The sequence below is a fragment of the Zootoca vivipara genome, chromosome 7 (genome assembly GCF_963506605.1).
Source record: "Zootoca vivipara chromosome 7, rZooViv1.1, whole genome shotgun sequence".
Classification (NCBI taxonomy): Eukaryota; Metazoa; Chordata; class Lepidosauria; order Squamata; family Lacertidae; genus Zootoca; species Zootoca vivipara.
This window is the reverse complement of record NC_083282.1, coordinates 27,493,151-27,513,838: the sequence shown is the minus strand read 5'-3', so window position 1 is coordinate 27,513,838 and position 20,688 is coordinate 27,493,151.

Genomic DNA, 20,688 nt, shown 5'->3' with positions numbered 1-20,688 from the left:
TCGGTTCCCATCATTTCTCAATTTTTCCAATCTTAAATTTGGTTGTCCACATTTCTGCAGCAATTTGCGCATGTTCTTTTTTTAAAAAAACAAAAACTCATGAAAAATCTGGGTGTTTTCTTTTTTGCAAATTTCTCCCAATAATTAAACGGCTCGATTTGAAAAGTTAAAAGCTTGATGAGAAACTCTGACATGTTGATAGGCATACTATGTTTTCCTTCTGTAGAGTTTGCTGGGGGTGTTTTGTTGGAATTGCAGATTGACATTTCTGCAATGAATTTATTATATTATAATGGACTCTTTTCATTAAAATATTCATTTTTTTCCTGCACTTTCCTTTAATACAATGGGCCTCAACCTTGGGCCTCCAGCTGTTTTGGAACTACAACTCCCATCATCCCCGGCCACTGGTCCTGCTAGCTAAGGATGATGGGAGTTGTAGTCCCAAAACAGCTGGAGGCCCAAGGTTGAGGAACACTGCTTTAATATATCCATTTTTAAACACTCTTTGGCATTTGAAATTTGCATCGCAAATTTCAGAAGATGGCTGTGTTCTCTCATTGTTCCAGAAGGTAGGTTCCGCTTTAAATGTGAATTGAGCCACATTTCTCTCCCATCCCCACCCTAAGTAGACACATTATAGTTGCAAAGTGGTAATGCAACTACAAAGTACACACATTTCACCCTAGCCAGTCCAGCCCCACCTCCTGTTTCTGAGCACCACTTCTTCCTTCACAGTTTATTTCCTCCAGCCCTTCTCCTCAAGGACTGAGGGAAACATGCATAGCGTTCAAGTTTATCATCTCAACAGCTGCCTCAGGCAGCAGGTGCTGACAACTGGGGAGCAGGCAGTATTGTGTGTGCCACGTGGCCTTCCCCAAGCCTGCTAAGCTAGCATCCTGGCCTCAGGGATAATGGAGGATGCTACCACACCGACAGTGTCAAAGTTAGATTAAATTGCCAGCCTGGTTGACCTTTGATACACAGCATGGGATAAAGCTCCATTTTGTCCTTTGCCTCAGGCAGCAAAATGTCTTGGACCAGCTCTGCATTTATACGGGATTCCTGCCAAGCTTCAGCTGCCACATTCACACCCCTTTTCCAACCACAGAACTACAATTTCCAGAGTGGTTTAACAGTCAATCTCTCTTCCCAGGGAACTCGGGGAATTGTAGCTCTGTGAGGGGAAATAGAGGTCTCCAAATGGCTCTCAGTACTCTTAACAAACCACAGTTCCCAGAATTCACTGGAACTGTGGTACCCTAGTGCTTCAATTGTATGGGGTGAATGTGGCCAGTACCATGTATCACAGGGTTACCCGAACTTGGGTCTTCAGGTTTCTGGACTACAACTCCCATCACCCCTGACCACTGGTCCTGTTAGCTAGGGATGATGGAAGTTGTAGTCCTACAACCGATCCAACTTTGGGAAACCCTGATTTAATCATATTCCCTCTACACAGGGGCGTAGGAAGGAGGGCGGAGGGGGCAGGCCACCGCGGGTGCCACTCTGGGAGGGGTGACAAGATGGCCCCTGCCTCCCCCCAGCTGTAGAGCGGCTGAGGGTGTGTGCAGTCCGTATGGGTGCTGCTCACGTGGCGTCCATACGGGCTGCCACACACATGCACTCTGTACCGGATGCCGCACATGCACAGTCCATACAGGATGTCGCACAGGCACAGTCCGTATGAGCTGCGCCGTCCCGGGTGTGCCGGAGAGGGTTCCTCCACCGCTGCCTCTACAGACCACAACACTGTTCGCCACAGGTTTCTTCATCAATTTTGTTGAACTCCCTGTTCCGGTTTTTAATGTTTAATAGATTATTGTCTTTTATTTTTCTGTTGGAAGCCGCCCAGAGTGGCTGGGGAAACCCAGCCAGATGAGCGGGGTATAAATAATAAATTATTATTACTATTATTATTATTATTATTATTATTATTATTATTATTATTATTATGTAAGTATGGTGTGTGTTTTTAACGATAACAACAACAACAACAACAACAACAAAAATTAATATGCTGGGTTTCCCTACATTAAATTTCCCTCTAAAATACGCTAAAGTATCCCTCTAAAATGCAAGTGAGTAGGAAATGTTTAACTTTTATATATATAAAAAATGCAAGCTGCCATGGGAGAGTGAGGTATCCTTCAGAAAGAAGTGGGGCAATTTCTAATATGCATATAGTTACAATTATATATATATATATATATATATATATATATATATATATATATATATGGTGGGTTTCCTAGAAAAAGTATGACAAAGCCCCAGTGAACTTGGCCTGAGGGCAGAACTGCTGTCTGAGCTATTAGCAGACTTCCTCATTCTGAGTGAACCTACTGCCAAGCTTTCGGAAGAACAATTTGATTGTGTTTTCTGGTTTCCTTATTTATTTTATCAAAAAGGATACTGTTTTGACTCCTACTGCTCTGCTAGAGCATCACCTTGCTTCTAAATTGCTTTTGGGCAATCAGAGGCAGCTTTCTCAAGGCAGTTGCCTCACGCTAAACGCAGCCCATTGGTGCCTCTTCTAATTAAGGCCATTAATAGCTGCACTACCCAACATTTACAGGAATATGAGCAAAACCCTCCTGACGTTATACCATCACAGTCTAAAGGTGCACGGCTTCTTTTCAGACAGACTGTCTACAAGTACTATCCTGTGGTAAGTGAAGCTGCAAACACATTTGTCTGCGGGCCCTAAATAAGTAATGTTCTCCTTTTCTTTTTTCTTTTCTTTTCTTTTCTTCCGAAATGGCATATTTTTGCATAGAATTGCCGTTGTTATAGAGCTCAAAGTTGGCAAAAAGGCAGGCCCAGGCAGGGATCCATGCATTGTGCTGCTGTCTGTGTGCCATGTACAGAAGATGTGAAATATCAGCTGAGAAAAATCCAGTAAATGGAGTCAATTATGGGATTAACATTTTTCAAGTATTCATAGGCGAGCAGGATGTCATTTCAAGACAAGTAATTATACGTCAAAAGGGCTGGTTCGTGCAGAAGTGGTTTATCTTTGTGTAATGGGGAAAGAGGTGTCATCATTTAAAAATAGAAATTGACTGTTGTTGTAAGAGTGTCTGTGTGGTGTGTGTGTGTGTGTGTGTGTGTGTGTGTGTGTGTGTGTGTGTGAGCCCGTGCACACAATTACAGAAAACCTAGGATCTCTTTATAATTTATTGTATGGCAGCTGAGAGTTCTAATGTACTGGGGACACCCAACTACAAATAACTGGTTGGCCAAGAAGCTCACTGGGTATCCTTGAGCTGACCAGGATCGCTAACCTGCCCTACCTTGCAGGATTGTTGTAAGAATAAAATGGGGGAAAGAGAAGCCAAGCAGGCTACCTCAAGTTCCTTGAAGGAATGTTGAAGTAAATAACTAAGAATTTCATTTTACTTGGGGCCTATTGACACCTGTATAAAAGGGAGAGCTAGCCTAGCCATTTTTCTGTTTCAAAAAATTATTGTTGTTATTGTTAAAAAAGACTTTTAAAACAATCTCCTAGGGGTGATCAAACTTCATCCTTTTCATATCTACTTGGTTGCTGTTTTACTATAACCCCAAGATCTGCTAACCAGAGTCAGGGGCAAAAGTTGGACAGAATTAAAGAGCAGGTGTGAGGGGAAAACAGTACAGAGAGCCCCCTCCCATCTTGAGGAGCAGCTCTTCCACCAGCAGCGGAGCCAGTGGGGAGGGGGAAGAGTCCAGTGGGGAAGGAGGAAGTAAGAGACAGGGCTCTGGCAGGATAGCAGAGCCTCTGCTGCACGTGGGAGAGGAAGAGAGAGCGGGGGAAAGGGGGGAGAAGGAAAACATGGAAAGGAGACCCTTTTCCCCTCCGGTTCCGGAATTACGCAGGAGGAAACGCGGGAGGAGATTTGGGGTGCCCAGACTCTTATGTTGGAAGAAAACGCGGGAAGCGCCATTCCAGGGTACTGGGTCAGACTGAAAGCATGTGTTCTGTATAGCTCTAGCACTGTAAATAGCCTGCACACAATAAAAGCATGAAAAGGCAACGGTCTGGAGAGTCGTTACTCTAGAGTATCGCAACGCATTCTCTGTGACAGCAGGGTTTGTCTAAGTATATTCTAATCCTAGGAATTCATTTTCAGTGTCAGAATGGAACTGAACCTCTGCTTAGTTTTGTCCATTTCAGCATCTTAATTCAGGTGGGGGGGAAAGGCCTTTTGAGGTAGCAACTGAAGAGTCAGAAATCCTAACTTCAGATATTCCAGTAGTTTCCAATCTACCTTCTGCCAAGCCCTGAGTTTCTTTAAAAAAAAAAATTGAATCTCAGTTCCATATACAGCTATAGAAGCATGCCTGCCTCCTCAGTCAGAGGAGAGAGAAATATTTCCAGTTGCCTTCCCATTGAAGCAAAATGCTTTCTCGTAACCACAGTTTAAAAAAAGGGTGGGGAAAGGAGACAGCCCCACTGATGAAACAAATGTATATTAAATTGTACTTTGCTGGAAATGTTAGTTCTTTCTTCCTGAAAAAAATATATAATTATATTGATATTGATTTATAGGCTTCCCACAGGCTGGAGTAAAGCTTTTAAAATGCCGACTTTAGGAAAGAGGCCCTGCCTTCTTTTGCCCCCTCGGAGGCCTTTGTGAACCTCCACTCTGGCTATCAATTGCTTGCTTCGCAGCTCTTAACAAATAAGGCAGTACCCAGGGGTGTTTCAAAATCAGGACAATTGCACATGGTGTGTAGTTTAGCCTCTATCTGGCGATGGTGACGAGGAAAACAGAATTGCTTGTGTCCTCAACTTCAGTCTCATCTAGGAAGACTGAAGAAAACCTCTGTCTGAAGACAAATAGGGACATAGCTGCCAAGTCTCCCGTATTCCCCGGGAAACCCCTGTTTTCCCAGCTGAAAAAACGGATTTTTTTGTTTTTCCCCGGTTTATTCTGGCCATTTTGGAACTGGGCAGAGCAGCATCAAAAGTCGCTTCTGAGCATGCTCCGCCCAGTTCCAAAATGGTGACAGCGCTACTTCCGGTCTGCAACTTCCGGTCCGATCCCTTATTTTTCAGGCAGGAACTTGGCAGGTATGAATAGGGACAGACCCTCCAAGTGTCCCTATTTTCCAGGGACAGCCCCAGATTTACAGAAGTCATCCTGGTTTCTGATTTGATCCTGGAATATCCAGCTTTTCCTTTGGCCATCTCTATTTTCATCGGGGAAATGTTGGACTGTATAGAATAGGATGTTCCTATCAGGTGCGCTGGGTTGCATGCCACATGGGGGGATACACTGCATGACTTCACATGATAGGAGGAAACCTGATGGAGCCGTCACACCCTCTAAATAGCCCAACAGGGCTTAGTCGCAGCTTCGGGAGGGCCTGACAGCGCCCACCCAGCTGTGGAAAATTGGGGCAGGGCTCAGACCCCACGGCTTTGCATAGATGGCACACCTGGTCTCTATTTTCATTGGAGAAATGTTGGAGACTATGCAGGGATGATCCCTTATTACCCCAAAACATCAGAAAGGGGCCTTCATTTTTCAATGATCTGATATCCACCCTTCCAACAACATCGGTCAACTTATATCATGTCAAAAACCCTCAATAGCCAGTCAGTACTACAGTAGAAGGCAGCCCTACTTTCCCCCCCACTGATTACTTTTGAGACATCCTTGCAATTTCTGTATTCTCTGGAAGGACCAAAGCTTTCACAAAGCAATAGAAAGTAGTCAATTGATCCAGAGTAGGGTTGCCATATTTCAAAAAGTGAAAATCTGGACACAAAAATTGTTGAACTTTTTTTTGGCCAAAGTTGTTGAGTTTATGAGCTATTTTTAATGAAATTCACCCAAATCTACACTTCCAACATGTGCTGCAATACACCTGGATTTTCCCAGACATTTCAGCGATTTCCGCACAGATGCTGTTTACCAGGGAAATTTCAGACATATGGCATCCCTAATCCAGAGGCAATTCATAACCCATACAATCCTTGATGTTACTAATAAATTGATGTCTAAATATCTTTCCTCATAGCAATGCAAATAATAATAATAATAATAATAATAATAATAATAATTTATTATTTATACCCCGCCCATCTGGCTGGGTTCCCCCAGCCACTCTGGGCGGCTTCCAACAAAATATTAAAATACAGAAATGATTATGGAAAGAATGAAAGACTGAAACAGAGTATTGCACACCCTCAGAGTATTGAGAGCCAGTGTGGTGTAGTGGTTAAGAGCGGTAGACGCGTAATCTGGGGAACCGGGTTCGCGTCTCCGTTCCTCCACATGCAGCTGCTGGGTGACCTTGGGCTAGTCACACTTCTCTGAAGTCTCTCAGCCCCACTCACCTCACAGAGTGTTTGTTGTGGGAGAGGAGGGGAAAGGAGATTGTTAGCCGCTTTGAGACTCCTTCGGGTAGTGATAAAGCGGGATATCAAATCCAAACTCTTCTTCTTCTTCTCCCTCTATTAGGTATATCCTAAAGGATTATACTTTATAGGAGTCAGACAGCGATGTATCAGGTCCCAAGAGACTTGACCCCCATGTGAACCTCTGATTTCCTACTTTCTGGCTTGTATCCAACATAGGGCTGTCACACTGAAGATGGAGCAAGCTTGTTTCCTCCTGCTCTGGAGGTTAGGACTTAAAACAATGGCTTCAAGTTACAAGAAATATTTCTGCTTGCACAACAAGACTTTCTCTTCCTCTTCTCCCCTCACGTGCCCCAATCTGTTCTGTGGTTTCCTCTAACTCTCTGGAAAGTTTTTTTTTTTTTTGGTGGGGTGTGGTATTGCAGGGCATATTCAGTGCTATAGAATCATGGAGTTGGAAGCACCCCAAGAGTCATCTACTCCAGCTCTCTGCAGTGCAGGAATCTCAGCTAAAGCATCCTTGACAGGTGGCCACCCAACCTCTGGTTAAAAATCTCCAAGGAAGGAGAGTCCATCACCTCCCTAGGGAGTATCTTCTATTCTTACCATCAGAAAGTTCTTCATCGTGTTTAGTTGGAATCTCCTTTGTTACTTAGTGCTACATTGGATGCAAGCCTTTGTGACCCTGTGGCAGTAACCAGAGGAAGAATTGCCTGTACTCAGAGCAGAGACACCAAAACCCTACCACCTTCTCTGATCAGAAACCTCCCCAGGACCTAGGCTTTATTTTGGTGAACCCTCTTATTCAGCATCAGAAACCCAGCATCAGTTGAGGGTGCAAACACCCAGCGTCAGCACAGACGTCTTTTCTGATTCCCCCATCTTTCCCCCTGCGGCGCTGAAACCTTTCGTCAAGTGCCACAAATCCACTTTTGCCGCGAGTGTTTGCCAGGCACTCTTCGCCCGCCAGATGGGTTTCCCCCAAGCTCCCACGCTACTAATAAAACTGCAGCAATTTTTGGTTAATTTATCACTGTATTGAAGTCTAATAAATGGACCATACGTAGCTAGGAGGACAGAATGGAGGAACAAGTCCCATACATCCTGCGCATCATGCTAAGCAAAAGCTGTGTTGTGTTAACTGTCAGCTTGAGAAATAGCTGACATTTGTTATTTTAATTAATAGTTTACTTTGCTGAAATAAGCTTCTGTGGGAAGCTATGGCTTATATTAAATCTTCGTTACAGCAGTATTTTCCACAGACTAGGAGGCAAAAAAACTCATTTTCAAACAACTGCTTCACCCGGCAAGGTCGCCACCAACAGATTGAATGCACACGTCAAGGAGACATCTGCTTCCGAGACATCGATACATGTGAAAATGTTCTACGTTTTTTTTAAAAAAGAAAAGGTACACTTTCCAGTGGAATATTTCATTATTTAGTCCTTAAAGCTACAACCTTTACAGAGCAATCTTTGCATTTCTGCTCAGAAATAAGTCCCACAGAATTCAATGAAACTTACTCCCAGGTTAAATTACATAGTCCTACAGTCTGCTTTTTGAATAATTCCATACAAGCAGTTTAAGAAGCAAAACAAAAACAGCAGCACTGAATAAAAAAGTGAAATTCTGAAAGCTACTGGATGTGTTTGTACAATAGTGTTTCTCTAATGCGCTGTATGGGAGATCAACTTGGAAGGAGGAGAATGATGTAGGTGGATTCAGCTGACGAGAGCAAAAAAATAAAAAGTTACAGCTTGAGAGACAAGGAAGAGGAGGAGTCATGATTGGAGGGGATTTTTTTTGTGTGTGTTTTTACTGAAGTTTAGCAGTAGGTTCTGGCAGAGTTGTAGATAAGCCCCTCCTGGGATCTACAAATTATGACTGGACTTGATATCTACACGTTTTTACTAGCTAGCTATGAAGTCTAGTCCCAGCATGATATTGCAACATAATTATATGAAATCTCAGTAAATATATTTCCTGATTTAAGTTAATGTAACTCAGGCTACATGTTGACTCAACACACACACACACTTTCAACCTGAAATTCATTCAAGACCTTTAGATAAGCCTTTTTCCCTTTCAGTTTTTGAAACTGTTCTCCCATTAGCTTACATATGTACACACATATATACAAAGAATTTGGCATAGCCACCTTATCTATTTTTCTAATTTGGCATTGGGCATGAATGTTAATTGGTTAAGTCTACTTCTCAGGTGCAATTTTCTTCCAGGAGGTCTCACTGAAATTATCTGCCCAAAGGTTTGGAAAAGCTAAACTGAGTTTAATCCATTTTAAATCAGAATTTATGATGGACATAATTTTTTTGGCACGTACACTCCTTCATTTATGGCCCTCAGAATGGTTATTTGTTTCTTCTTCCAACAGCCTCCATAACAAATGACTTGATCCAATTATGCTATCACATGCAGTTGTGACTTTGCTCTTAATGCCTAGAGAAAAGAGCCATATTATGCCACAGACAAAATTTACATGGATTGTCAGAGTTTCTTAACACTTACACAAGCCCCCAAAATTGTATTTTCTAAAAATAAGAATTAATAAATCTGCCGCAGTTCTTTAATAAAACTTCCAACTGTTCCCAACTGCATGCTTTGATTCTAAGACTGCAACCTTACGTGTTGTTACTTTTGCAGTAAGTGCCACTGAACTAAATTAGTGCTTAGTTCTGAGAAAGCATACATGGATTCAACCTATTAAACACACCGAACAGGTGTTTAACAAATACTGTTTTTCAGCAGGCTGAAATGCAACCTTTCGTGGTATACACACCAAAGTTGTAGTGTTACTTATCTCCTTGGCTCAGGAGTTGCATCCTGTATAATAAAGTCCCTGTGTCTCTGCGTCCAGTACCTGTGTCCCTGTGTCTGCGCTACTGCGCATGTGCCCCACGGACACAGGGATTGGACGCAGAGACTTGGAGCGCAGAGACCGCCCCCTCCTCCGCCTCCTTCCGCTGTCCCAAGTGGCGACAGCCTCCTCCACCTCCCTTCTCCTGAGGAGAAGGAAGAGGCCTCTGCCGCCGCCTCCCGCAGCGCGCCTCAGGTAAGCGCACCGCCCCTTGCTCTCCCGCCTCGCCGCCCCGCGTCACTCCGCCGCAGCAGGGAGGTGGAGGAGGCCGTCGCCACTCGGGACAGTGGGAGGAGGCGGAGGAGGGGCCGGTGGGCCTCAGGCACTCGACGGAGGCGACGCCTGCGCGGTCCCAGGGCTTCCCCTCCGTTCCCGCCTGGCTAGCACCCGTTTACTGAATGGGCTGAATGACACTAGTAACTTCATAATCTCCAACATTTCTCTGATGAAAATAGGGGTGTTCTAAGGAAAAGCAGGACATTCCAGGATCAAATCAGAAACCAGGACGGCTTCTGTAAATCCAGGGCTGTCCCTGGAAAAGAGGGACGATTGGCGGGTCTGGTGTATGCAGCTTTTACTTTTTAACTGGAAATTCAAGCAGCCTTACTAAGAACTTTTACCATTTTAAGCTGTCAGATTGGAGTAGCAACCCCATCATAGCTGAAATAAATAAAAGTATGCATGCCACGTTTTGATGCATTGGATCCAGAAAACTGTAGGCAGAGTTCCACCATGGTACACGCTTGTTAGGGGGCATATATCAGGCAAATACATGAGTCACATTGCCATAGGATTTGCAAAAAAATTGTGAGCAAATGGTTGAGAATTGCCAGCCTGCCTTGTAATAGAGACCTGGCCAGCCTTTTGTAATTTCCCTGCTCCAAATATGCATAGCTGAGTGATGGTGGTGACAGGTCTGGTTTTCTTTTTGCAATAGTCAGCTTTTATCGTCCTGCCTCAGGCTTGAAGCTGCTTTAGCAGAATCTCATAGTTGCTGAGCTTGAGGCCCTAACCTGCTAGCGCTTCCTTAATCCTTTATTTGCTAATGGTCTAGTGCCACCTCTCTGTCTTACCTGACATGGCTCATCAGGTAACCTGCTGTTATCATCACCATATGTAAGAAAAAACACCAATGTGACTTGTTTTATTCAAGCTGTGTTTAGCCCTGCACTGGCTTACTAGGACAGTCTTCCTTCAAAGGCATACCAGCATATATTTATATTGCTTTCTTAGGGGGGGTGAAATGTGCCACTTTTTTCCCTTTTCCTTCGGGGGGGGGGGGGGAGCCTGAGCCACCAAACCTTTGCAAAATGAAAAATAAGAGAAGCAATAACCATTCTCTTGCTATCATTCAGCATTGGGAATTGAAGAGCCTGGCTAAAACAGTTGTAAATCCTGATGTGATTTCAAAAACACGAAGGCTAACTTTGCAGTTTGCCAGTGGGGAGACGGAATTCTAAAAACCGAAAACTTCATCTTCCACAAAAGTAGTTGCCGAAGATTCAGTTTTGCTACCTCAATAACAATTTTTTATTTATTTTTTGCAGAATATCATCATAGCAGGGCTTCGGGGTTTCTGTTGGCCTTAAACTATCCTGATCTCTTTTTTATTTTACTTAGCCTTTTTTTTTCCAAGCTCAGCTTTGATGGTGCACAGTGGATATTTCTCAATTGGATATACTTAAAAGTACCAGAGGCAGATGAATAATGGCTATTTTTCCCCCCTGGGGAATTTTGCATTCCTACAATGTTGTGAAGAGCACTTGTTCTAAAGATGCACTTAAAGACTTTTCCTAGGGATTCTCGAGCTCTGCATATTCTTCATCATGCAGTGTGATGCAATCCTCAACCCTGCATCATTAACATCGAATTGACAATCCTCACTTCCTCCTTTGCCCCGGCACAAAGATTTTGAAGAGCTGCTCAGCAGAAATCGAGTAAAACATTATCTGTGCTGCAAAACAACATCTCCTCAGACTGGAATCATCCTTCAGGTTCACAAGTCTTAAGATAACATATGTAATGATATAGAATAAACCCACATAGCATAAACCCTCCTTTTGGCTTGCTTAAGGGTGGGATGGATTTCAAATGTTGAATTTACTCATATTGAGGGGCTTGCTACTTGGGCTTGAGAAATGTCTTGGGACTAGCCCTGCTTGTATTCAATATCCACAGTCCATGTTTTTGGGCGACATTGTGGACAATGCTCCCTTGAATTTCTTCAGCTTATATTTGCCCATCAGGGACAGGATGAAACAGGGTATCACCAGGGTTTTTTTTTTCAGCCGAAACTCGCTGGAATTCAGTTCCGGCATGTCTCAGGTGGGTTCCATTGCTATTTTAAGAGAACAAGGGAGGTGAGTTCGGGTACCTCTTTTTGTAGAAAAATAGCACTGGCTATCACAATGGGGTCATAATTAAATTGTTTTGGTATATCCAATCTTTCAGTTTTGTGAAAAATTCAGTACACTTTCTTTATATTTCTGTAGTGTATTTGGAACATTTATTCTGTATATTTCTGTGGCATACTAGGAATATTTACAGCAAAGCTTGTTTATCCTACATGGAGTGGTATTTATTTATTGGATTTCTTACCAACCTTTCACCATAAGGCCCCAGGGTGGGTTACAAGCAACAATATAGAAATACAATAGTATAATCAGGATGTTTTTAAAAAAAGAAAAGAAAAAAATGGCAAAACTTCAGCGTAGGCAGCAGCTGCCACATTCTTTCTAACAACAAATGGAGCTGGCTTAGAGGATGTGCTCAGCAAAAACAGAATCACAGCACAGTTGTGAAGCTGTATGTGAAAAGCCTGACAATGCTTAGGTGTTCCTGGGCTTCTTTGAGCAACTAGGCTAGGGCTCTCTTACGTTTTGGCCAGAAGGCATGTAAACTGAGCCTTGGGTGCTGAGCACCTCTGCAAAGCAGGAAAGAGAATTTGAAAGATAGTAACAGCTTCATCTTCATTTTTAGCGTATCCATTGCAAAAATGGCATTAAAGTGGGATGCATTACATCAATGGCACAGGCCCATAGCTGGAAATGGGGCCAGTAGCAATAATCTCCAAAGTTTTTAAAAGACTTGTGACCTACCTTTAGCACAACCACCATTTGAGAACCCATCCTAATTTTTCTTGGCGACACACTTTAGGTCCGACTGCAACTTAGTAGTGGATTCTGACCCACCAGCTGTAGACCGTTTGGTTTTTAGTACATAAAATCACTCCTGGAAGGATGAAGAAGACATGACGGAGAACATTCTAAAAGCTGGTGGAAAGGGCTTACTGGGATTAAAGCTCAACAATTGTAAAAGACGCATGTGAGATTCCTGGTGTCATTTTCATGTAGGCCTAAAAGCCCAGTTTCGTCCCTTCGCCTCATCCCTTTCATGTGGCATGGTTGCCATGGCTACCCCGTTATAATTTGATATAATTCTCCTCCTCTAGGCCTTGTTAAAATGTGAGAAGGGGAGAACCCCACACCCCTTCAATTCCCTCTTAGAGCTGATGCAGCTCTAGTCATCTGGAAGCATTATGGTCCAGTTGTTTTCTCATTATCAAGCTGTCTGGGACTATGTTTGTACCAGATTTCTGTGGCGAAAGGACCATAATGATTTTGATAGCTCCCAAGTATAAAGACAATGTGTGGGCACTGGCGTTTCCTTTTAGACTCTTGCATTGGATGGTGCCTACATTATTCAAAAGGATCTCTACAATATTCCAAAGAGTCACACACAGAATTTCTATGTGCACATATGGGGTTCTCTGGGGCACCTGTACCTTGAGAAAAACTGAGCCGGAGGGGTTTGACGGCTCTTAAGAGTATTTATGGCAGAGATGAATGCAGCCTGTGGGAAATGAGCAATTCTGCCCCTAAGGAATTGCTTTCCAGTCCTACAGGGGACTTTTTGGATCCTGGCGTCAGATAGTAATACTGTTACAGAATCTTGCCATTCATTAGTCTTTGCTGAGTCATGAATACACACAGAGGGGGCGGGGAGAGAGAGAGTGTGTGTGTTCATTTCTGTGCAGTACCTAACAATATTGTAGTCCTAAACTTTCTTATTTGAAGATGGCTTTGTTGGGCTATGGAGGACATATCTCAACAGGTCTCCAGGCTCCTTTCCATTTGTGGAAACTCTTGAATTATATCCTGGGGATTCAGTGACATTAGATTTTAGGTTTCCATGCAAAGACTGAGGCAATAAAATGAGTCCTGAGAAATTCATATATTTCTGGTAATTAGCAGTTGTGATACTTGTTCACCATACCCTGTAATTGCATTCTTAGCTTATTATTCACTTTACAATAAAAAACAAAAGCTACATCCATCCTAATTTTTTATAAAATATGCAGCTCATTGAATGTAGAACAGTCATTTCTGAAACATACCTAAAATTTAACAAAGTGGTGATTAGCATAGAATTCAAAGGCATAATGTGCAGCTACTAGATAGCATTCTGATTAAATGCAGCACACTGCGCTGCAATGGTTAACCTCATAAATTCCTGGGAGTAAATGCTGTTCTCTCATTTTTATTTCCAGTTCCATTACCAATACTCTAATTTTTCTTTGTTTACATATTCCTTAAAAGTCACCTGGGTTTGCTTTCTTTCCATTTCATCTCTCTCTCCCTCCCTACCTCTCTCTCATTCTTTCTGAAGGAAAAAAAAACATATATCTGAGATCTTTTATGACTGAGAACTATTAGGACAAACCCTAACAGTGATATTAAATATAGAGAAGTTGTTAAAAATGTGCTAACACAGTGAAATCCCAAAAACTAAGGTGTGTGAGATGCATATAAAATTACTTTACACATGTCCTTCAAAACAAGTTTAATACATAGTCAGGTCACATTATTGCACATCAAATTCTTGGGGCCTCTAGCTGCCAGTAGCAATTATCTGTAAAAGAACATGTTTTCCCTAGTGACTAGCTATCAGGGTTTTTTGAGTATACCTAAGCATAGCCTTGAGCAAAACTCCTACGGGGAATACAGTATTGGGAAATACAGTATTGCATTTGGATGAAATATCAGGGTTTCGGTGCAATATGTCTAGATACGTTTGTACATCTATTTCAACACGCGGATGTGTTTATCTGTTGACTTTAATTGCATGATATGGCTGCATATGAATGTAAATATTTCTCCTGCATATCTACCAAACTTTTACTATGAGGTTTGGTAGATGGTTTTTTGTTTTTTGTTTTTTTTACTTTGCAGTTTATTTTCCAAAATAATGTATACCGGTATCCGACACCTGTGGCGCATTTTACTAAACTGCTGAAGTTTGTGCTCACGTTATTACAATAACTGGATCCATTTTATGTTAAAAGTTTTGAAACATTTGACTTAAGAGACTAAACAATGGTTGTGTTGTGAGCGTGGGAGGTTGAAACCCATAATTAATTCACTTCTGCCCACTGATTTTTATCCTCTTGTGATGGCCTGCTGAGGGCCTGAAGGACCCTGCCCTTGCCTCCTTCCACCTGGCTTGACAGGCTTCACAATGACTGCAGCTACTTTTAAGTTGCTTTTAATTTTTATCTGTGTTGTTTTAAATGAAACCACCTTGGCTGTGAGCCCTGGAAGACCTGCACTCTGCCTTGCTGGCTCTTTCCCATCTGGCCTGCAAGAGCGGAGTGCTGACTGACTCCAACTACAACAGCTGAAGCTGTTGTGCTGGAGTATTGTTTACGGGGGGTTGAGAGAGCTGTTGCTGTTATTGATAATATTGTTGTACCTTTAGTTTTAGATCAGGCTTCCTCAACCTCGGCCCTCCAGATGTTTTTGGCCTACATCTCCCATCATCCCTAGCTAGCAGGACCAGCGGCCAGGCATGATGGGAATTGTAGTCTCAAAACATCTGGAGGGCCGAGGTTGAGGAAGCCTCTTTTAGATCTTATGATTTACGTGGAAATTGTTTCCCTTTGGTTGTGTACTTTTTGATGTGTTTCATTTATTGTTTATGACTTCTGTTACGTTTGTAATTATGTAAATCTTGTCATGTTGTAAGCCGCCTTGAGCATAGTTTTGACTATGGAAAGAAGGCATACAAAATAAAATGAGGATGATGGTGATCCTCTTGTGATATATATTATCCCAGCGCCCATAGTCAGCAGTCTAGAAATCCACTGACAAGGACTCCACCATTAATGCATCATCCATCACTTGGAAACCAAACTTCTAGAGCTCTCGCCATTGCCAAAATCCTCTCTCTATAAGCATTACTCATACATCACAGTTTTACTACAAGGTGCAAAGTGGCTTTAAATGTACAGTGGTACCTCGGGATACAGATGCTTCAGGTTACAGGCGCTTCAGGTTACAGATTCCGCTAACCCAGAAATAGTACCTCAGGTTAAGAACTTTACCTCAGGATGAGAACAGAAATTGCACGGTGGCAGCAGCAGCAGCAGGAGGCCCCGTTAGCTAAAGTGGTACCTCAGGTTAAGAACAGTTTCAGGTTAAGAACGGACCTCCGGAACGAATCAAGTTCTTAACCTGAGGTACCACTGTAATGGTGATTTGGCAGCAGGGGGAGCGGGGAGAGACAAGAAGGTTCTGGCAAAGTGAAAGTGTAACTGCTACTGATATAGGGTTATATTGGCAAGTGGCTACATTGTGCAGGTGAAATAAATAGCCACGGATTTCAGGGTAAGAGAAGTATTGCTAATGAGGGGTCTGCTCAATTGGATCCAATCTATTCTATCCCCAACTAAAATAATGCCTTTGACAACACCCACAGAGGTAGCATCCAGCTTCTCTTTGGCTTGTGTTGAGTTTTTCAGGTAGTTTTTTTTTTTTTTTAAGCAAACGCAACAACAAATCAATTTAAAATTGCAAGGCAGGAAGAGATGGATACATACATTTTAAGCTTTTTGCTTTATGAGATTGAAAGGAAACAATGTGACATATTCTTGGTTTTTGGTAAGGAATCTTAACAAGAACTGTGAACATGCAGAATTTCTGTGGACTGCTAAACAGGTTGAAATTTCCTGAGAGCAATCAAAAGCATTTTATTTATTTTCAACAAATGTTCCTATTTATTTATTTATTTATTTATTTATTTATTTATTTATTTTCTTCAGAAAGAGGATATTCCAGCTCTGGGTTTCCTACACTCAGCAGTGAATTACATTAGAGACCCCTGCAAAAACCCCTCCAACTCTAAGGTGTGTGTGTGTGTGTGTGTGCAGTAGTAGTACAGTGGTACCTCGGTTTATGAACACAATTGGTTCTGGAAGTCTGTTCATAAACTGAAGCGTTCATAAACTGAAGCGAACTTTCCCATTGAAAGTAATGGAAAGTGGATTAATCCGTTCCAGACGGGTCCGCGGAGTACTTAAACTGAAGCGTTCATAAACTGAAGCATGGGTGTAATTGGTTCCGGAAGTCTGCTCATAAACTGAAGCGTTCATAAACTGAAGCAAACTTTCCCATTGAAAGTAATGGAAAATGAATTAATCCGTTCCAGATGGGTCTGCGGCGTTCATAAACCGAAAATTCATAAACCGAGGTGTTCATAAACCGAGGTTCCACTGTAGTAGTAGTAGTAGTAGAAAATTCTCAGTGTCCTGAATGCTTCCCCCCCCCCTCAGCCCGCCCTCCTCCCTGGATTTTTGCAAATAGATGCCATTTATCTGATTGAATTCCTGTCTCATCTTTCTACATATTACAGCTAATTAGTACCCCCCGTTGAGCAACAGTCCACTGATAGAAAAAAGCAGTTAGATAAGATCTACATTAACAAATGTAGTTCATTTAATATCATTTGTGGTGCTGCATTATTAATAATACATAATTACCCTGGGTAGCCTAGAAGAGGGAGAGGGAAGGAAAAACTATTCTTTAATTTCTTGGCCTTTGCAAAGGAGAGGTATATTTGACAGAATAAAGGAGTGCCTCGCTACAGGTAGCCATCCATCAAAAAGCTTTATGTGTCAAACTATTTTATTAACTTTTGAACATTGAAAGGAAACTTGTGTTCCTTCCTTTTCTTTTCTATTTAAGCTCCTTTTCTTTCCAGCACCACAACATCTGGATTAAGGGCCATTCTTCTCAGCCACAGGGGGCTGGACGCTTTTGAACATAAGCATCTTTTATGGTGATCAGTTTGATGCATTGCAATGTGTGGAATGTGGGGCGAACGCTTCTCTTGCTACAAGTACATGGATTACGAAGCTGCTGCTCAGATCCGCCTGTGATCCGAGTACTTGCGATTATGAAAAAGCTCCCGTGCCTTGCTTCGTACGGTATTTGGTACATATAAACTGAAGCTCAATCCAGAGGTGCTGTGAATGAGCAGCTCCCATGACTAGGAGTTGGGGAAATGCTCTGATCTTGATAGGGCTGTGCTCCCCTTGAAAGGAGCAGGTACATAATTTGGGGCTGCTCCACGCGCCATTGTTGACACAGGATACTCAGGTGGCCAGGAGTGCCTCTGCCCAGCTTTGACTAGTATGCTAAATACAACCTTCCCTGGATAGGGATAGCTTGGCTTAGTCAGCTGTGTTTTGGTAACGTCAAAGTTGGATTGCTATAAAATGATTTACATGGCTCTGCTCCTTAAGACGGTCAGGAAATTGCAACTCCTGCAAAATGTGGCAGCCAGAGCACTGATAGTAGTGACAGGCCAAGCACATGTAACTCCCATCTTAAAACAACTTCACTGTTGCCACTTGCTCTCCAGGCCCAGTTCAAGGTCATAGCTGCCAAGTACCCCGTTTTCCCCGGGAAACCCCCGTATTTTCTTACCGTTTCCCGCAGGTGTCCCAGATGGCAAAATACCCCGTATTCCCCTGGATTACGGACCTTCTGCCGGTGGCCATGTTCTTCTGGTGCCATGCCAGCACCGGAAGTCGCTTCTACGCACTTCCGGACATGCGTAGAAGCGACTTCCGAAGCCACTGTGCCCATTTCCAAAATGTCGGCAGCGCCAGAAGTCGCTTCTACACATGTCCGGAAGTGCGTAGAAGCGACTTCCGGTGCTGCAGCGCTGCTGATCCCGGATTTTTCAATCCAGAACTTTGCACCTATGTTCAAGGTGCTGAATGACCTGGGACCCAAATATCCAAGAAAATGCCTTCTCACATACCAATCTGCACATACTTTAAGATCAGAAGATAAACCCCAGCTGGTGAAGTGTGTAGCACCAGGGGCTATGGAAGGGCCTTTTAGGTGACAGCTCCACGTCTGTGTAACATTTACCACCACAGAAGTGCATTGAACTTCGTCTTTGTTTTCTTTTAGGTAACAAGTGAAGATGTACCTCTTTCAGCTGGAAGCAAATTTAGCAGGGTAATTTTAATGTGATTGTGCTCATGTGCTTGGGAAGATGTGGGGGTTTGATTAATCATGTGTTGACATTATCCGCAGGATCACTTGTGGTTGGTTCCTGCTGCTGTGTTTTAAAATTGCATATGTTGTTGTAGATGTTTCGCTCTTGACTTGCGTAATTTCTCTTCTCGCCAGTCGCCTTGAGACTTTTGTATAAGGCAATTAAGGAGTGAAATAAATAAAGACTACCAAATAAACATTCCTGCTAGACGTGCATAGGTGAAAATCCAAGATGGAGGCCATGAGGTAAAATGAAGAAACAAAAGTAAAAGATTTGATTTTTTTCTTTCTTCAAAAAAAGAAAGAAAGAAAAGAAAAGAAAAAGCAAGTGAAGGACAAACTGTTTCAACAACGAAGAGCAAATGAACAGTTTCAAAAAAAATATTTAAAAAATGACTTTATGGCAAACAAAAGAAGACACAAAGGTGTGATGGGAATGAAAACTCTGCGATTTTCAGCCAGGATAATAGCTAGGGTTCAAAAGAAAAGAGGTGAACTCTTCTCTCGGAAGCAGTGAGACAGTGATTCCATATGCATTGAATATATTAGCCTGGTAGAATACATGAAAGAAAAGCCGAGATCAATTAGAGTTCAACAAAATATGATCCACTGCAGATGAGGTGGTGTATGAATTGCTCCTTGCAACGACTACTAGCAGGGCTCGTGTCAATGAGGTTGCACTGATATAGTAGAGAGGATTTGGCCTTAGAGTTGTTAAATATTATAGGTCACTTTGAAAGGCCACAGCTCCACAAGCAGCATATTTTTTAGAAAGATTGCTAGGATATTTTTTTAAGCAACAACAACGAAAGAAGCAAAACAAAAAACCAGGATGACCTAATCCCCAAGGCTGCAAATAAGTAAGGTCAAGGGAGTAGACTTGGAAAGACGGCCAGATGGGCCAAAGCTGATGGCAGAGTAGGGCTAGGCCTCTGGAGGATTTACTCTGTGGGTGCAAAATTTTATATAATTCTACCAGCGCTGGTCTCAGGGTCACCTTCAGTTGCTTTCATCACTTCTATTACAAGGTACAGACCAGAAGCAGGGCAGAAAAAGCCTCTCATTTTTGTTTCTTTGAACGCTGTTTTTATTCAGGGTATGTTACAAGCAATATGCGTTATTTATTTATTTATGTTTAAAAAGAAAGTGTGTTCTTCACATAGAGAATTGCCACAGGATGAGTTCATTTAGCATCTACTGACTGTATAACTGGTGAGAGAGTTCCAACTTCAATTGAACAAAAGCATTTCGGAGAGATGGGAAGAAGAGTAGGGGCAACAGTACGTCCTGAGTGGGTTTAGCTAGCTTTAACCATATTTCAAATGTGTTTCCTCCACAGCCCCCAAAGGAGGGAGGAAAAAGTATATTTATAAGGACAGTTTGCAAGGTATGAGAAGGCTGAATGTGGCCCTCAATGCTCTTCTACCTGGCTCTTCACAGGCCACACTACCCAGCCTTACTCAGCACTCTTGAGTGTTTTTGCCTGGTTGGAATGAGTATTTGAACTTGATAATGGATGGAATGATGTGAGCACATGTAGAAATCTCTGGGTGGAACCCAGTTTGCATTTGCTGTTCCAAATATGCAGAGAGTGGGTATTTACAATGGATAATGCTGTCCAGCCTTACAATAGCTGAGGTTTTACTTCCCCTTTGATTTTATTGTAAACATACTTTGTTCTTTCTTTGTTACAGCCGATGGTGTTTTCTTTTTTAAAAAAAAAATACATTATAGTCTGATTTTTAAAATGATGATGATCATGATGACATGGTATAGTCTAAATGCCCTAGAGAACTATTGTGTGTGTTGAATATGTGTGACAGTGATCTCTTTGCAAGAGGGGAAAAATACTAAGTAAAAGAATATTCATCTAATAAAAATATTTCATTCAGCAAAGCATAACACGCAGTATTAAAACTAATATTACTGACATTTCATATATCTCGGCAGAGACTAGGGAACAGGCTTTGTTTGAACTTCGCTGCCCTTTTATTAGATTTTTTCCCCCAGAATTAATTTATTTCCTTGTATTTCTCATTATGTTTTTATTGCATTTGATGAACAATAGTGGAGCCTAATTTAACACCTGTAAATTCCCAAGGACACTAATG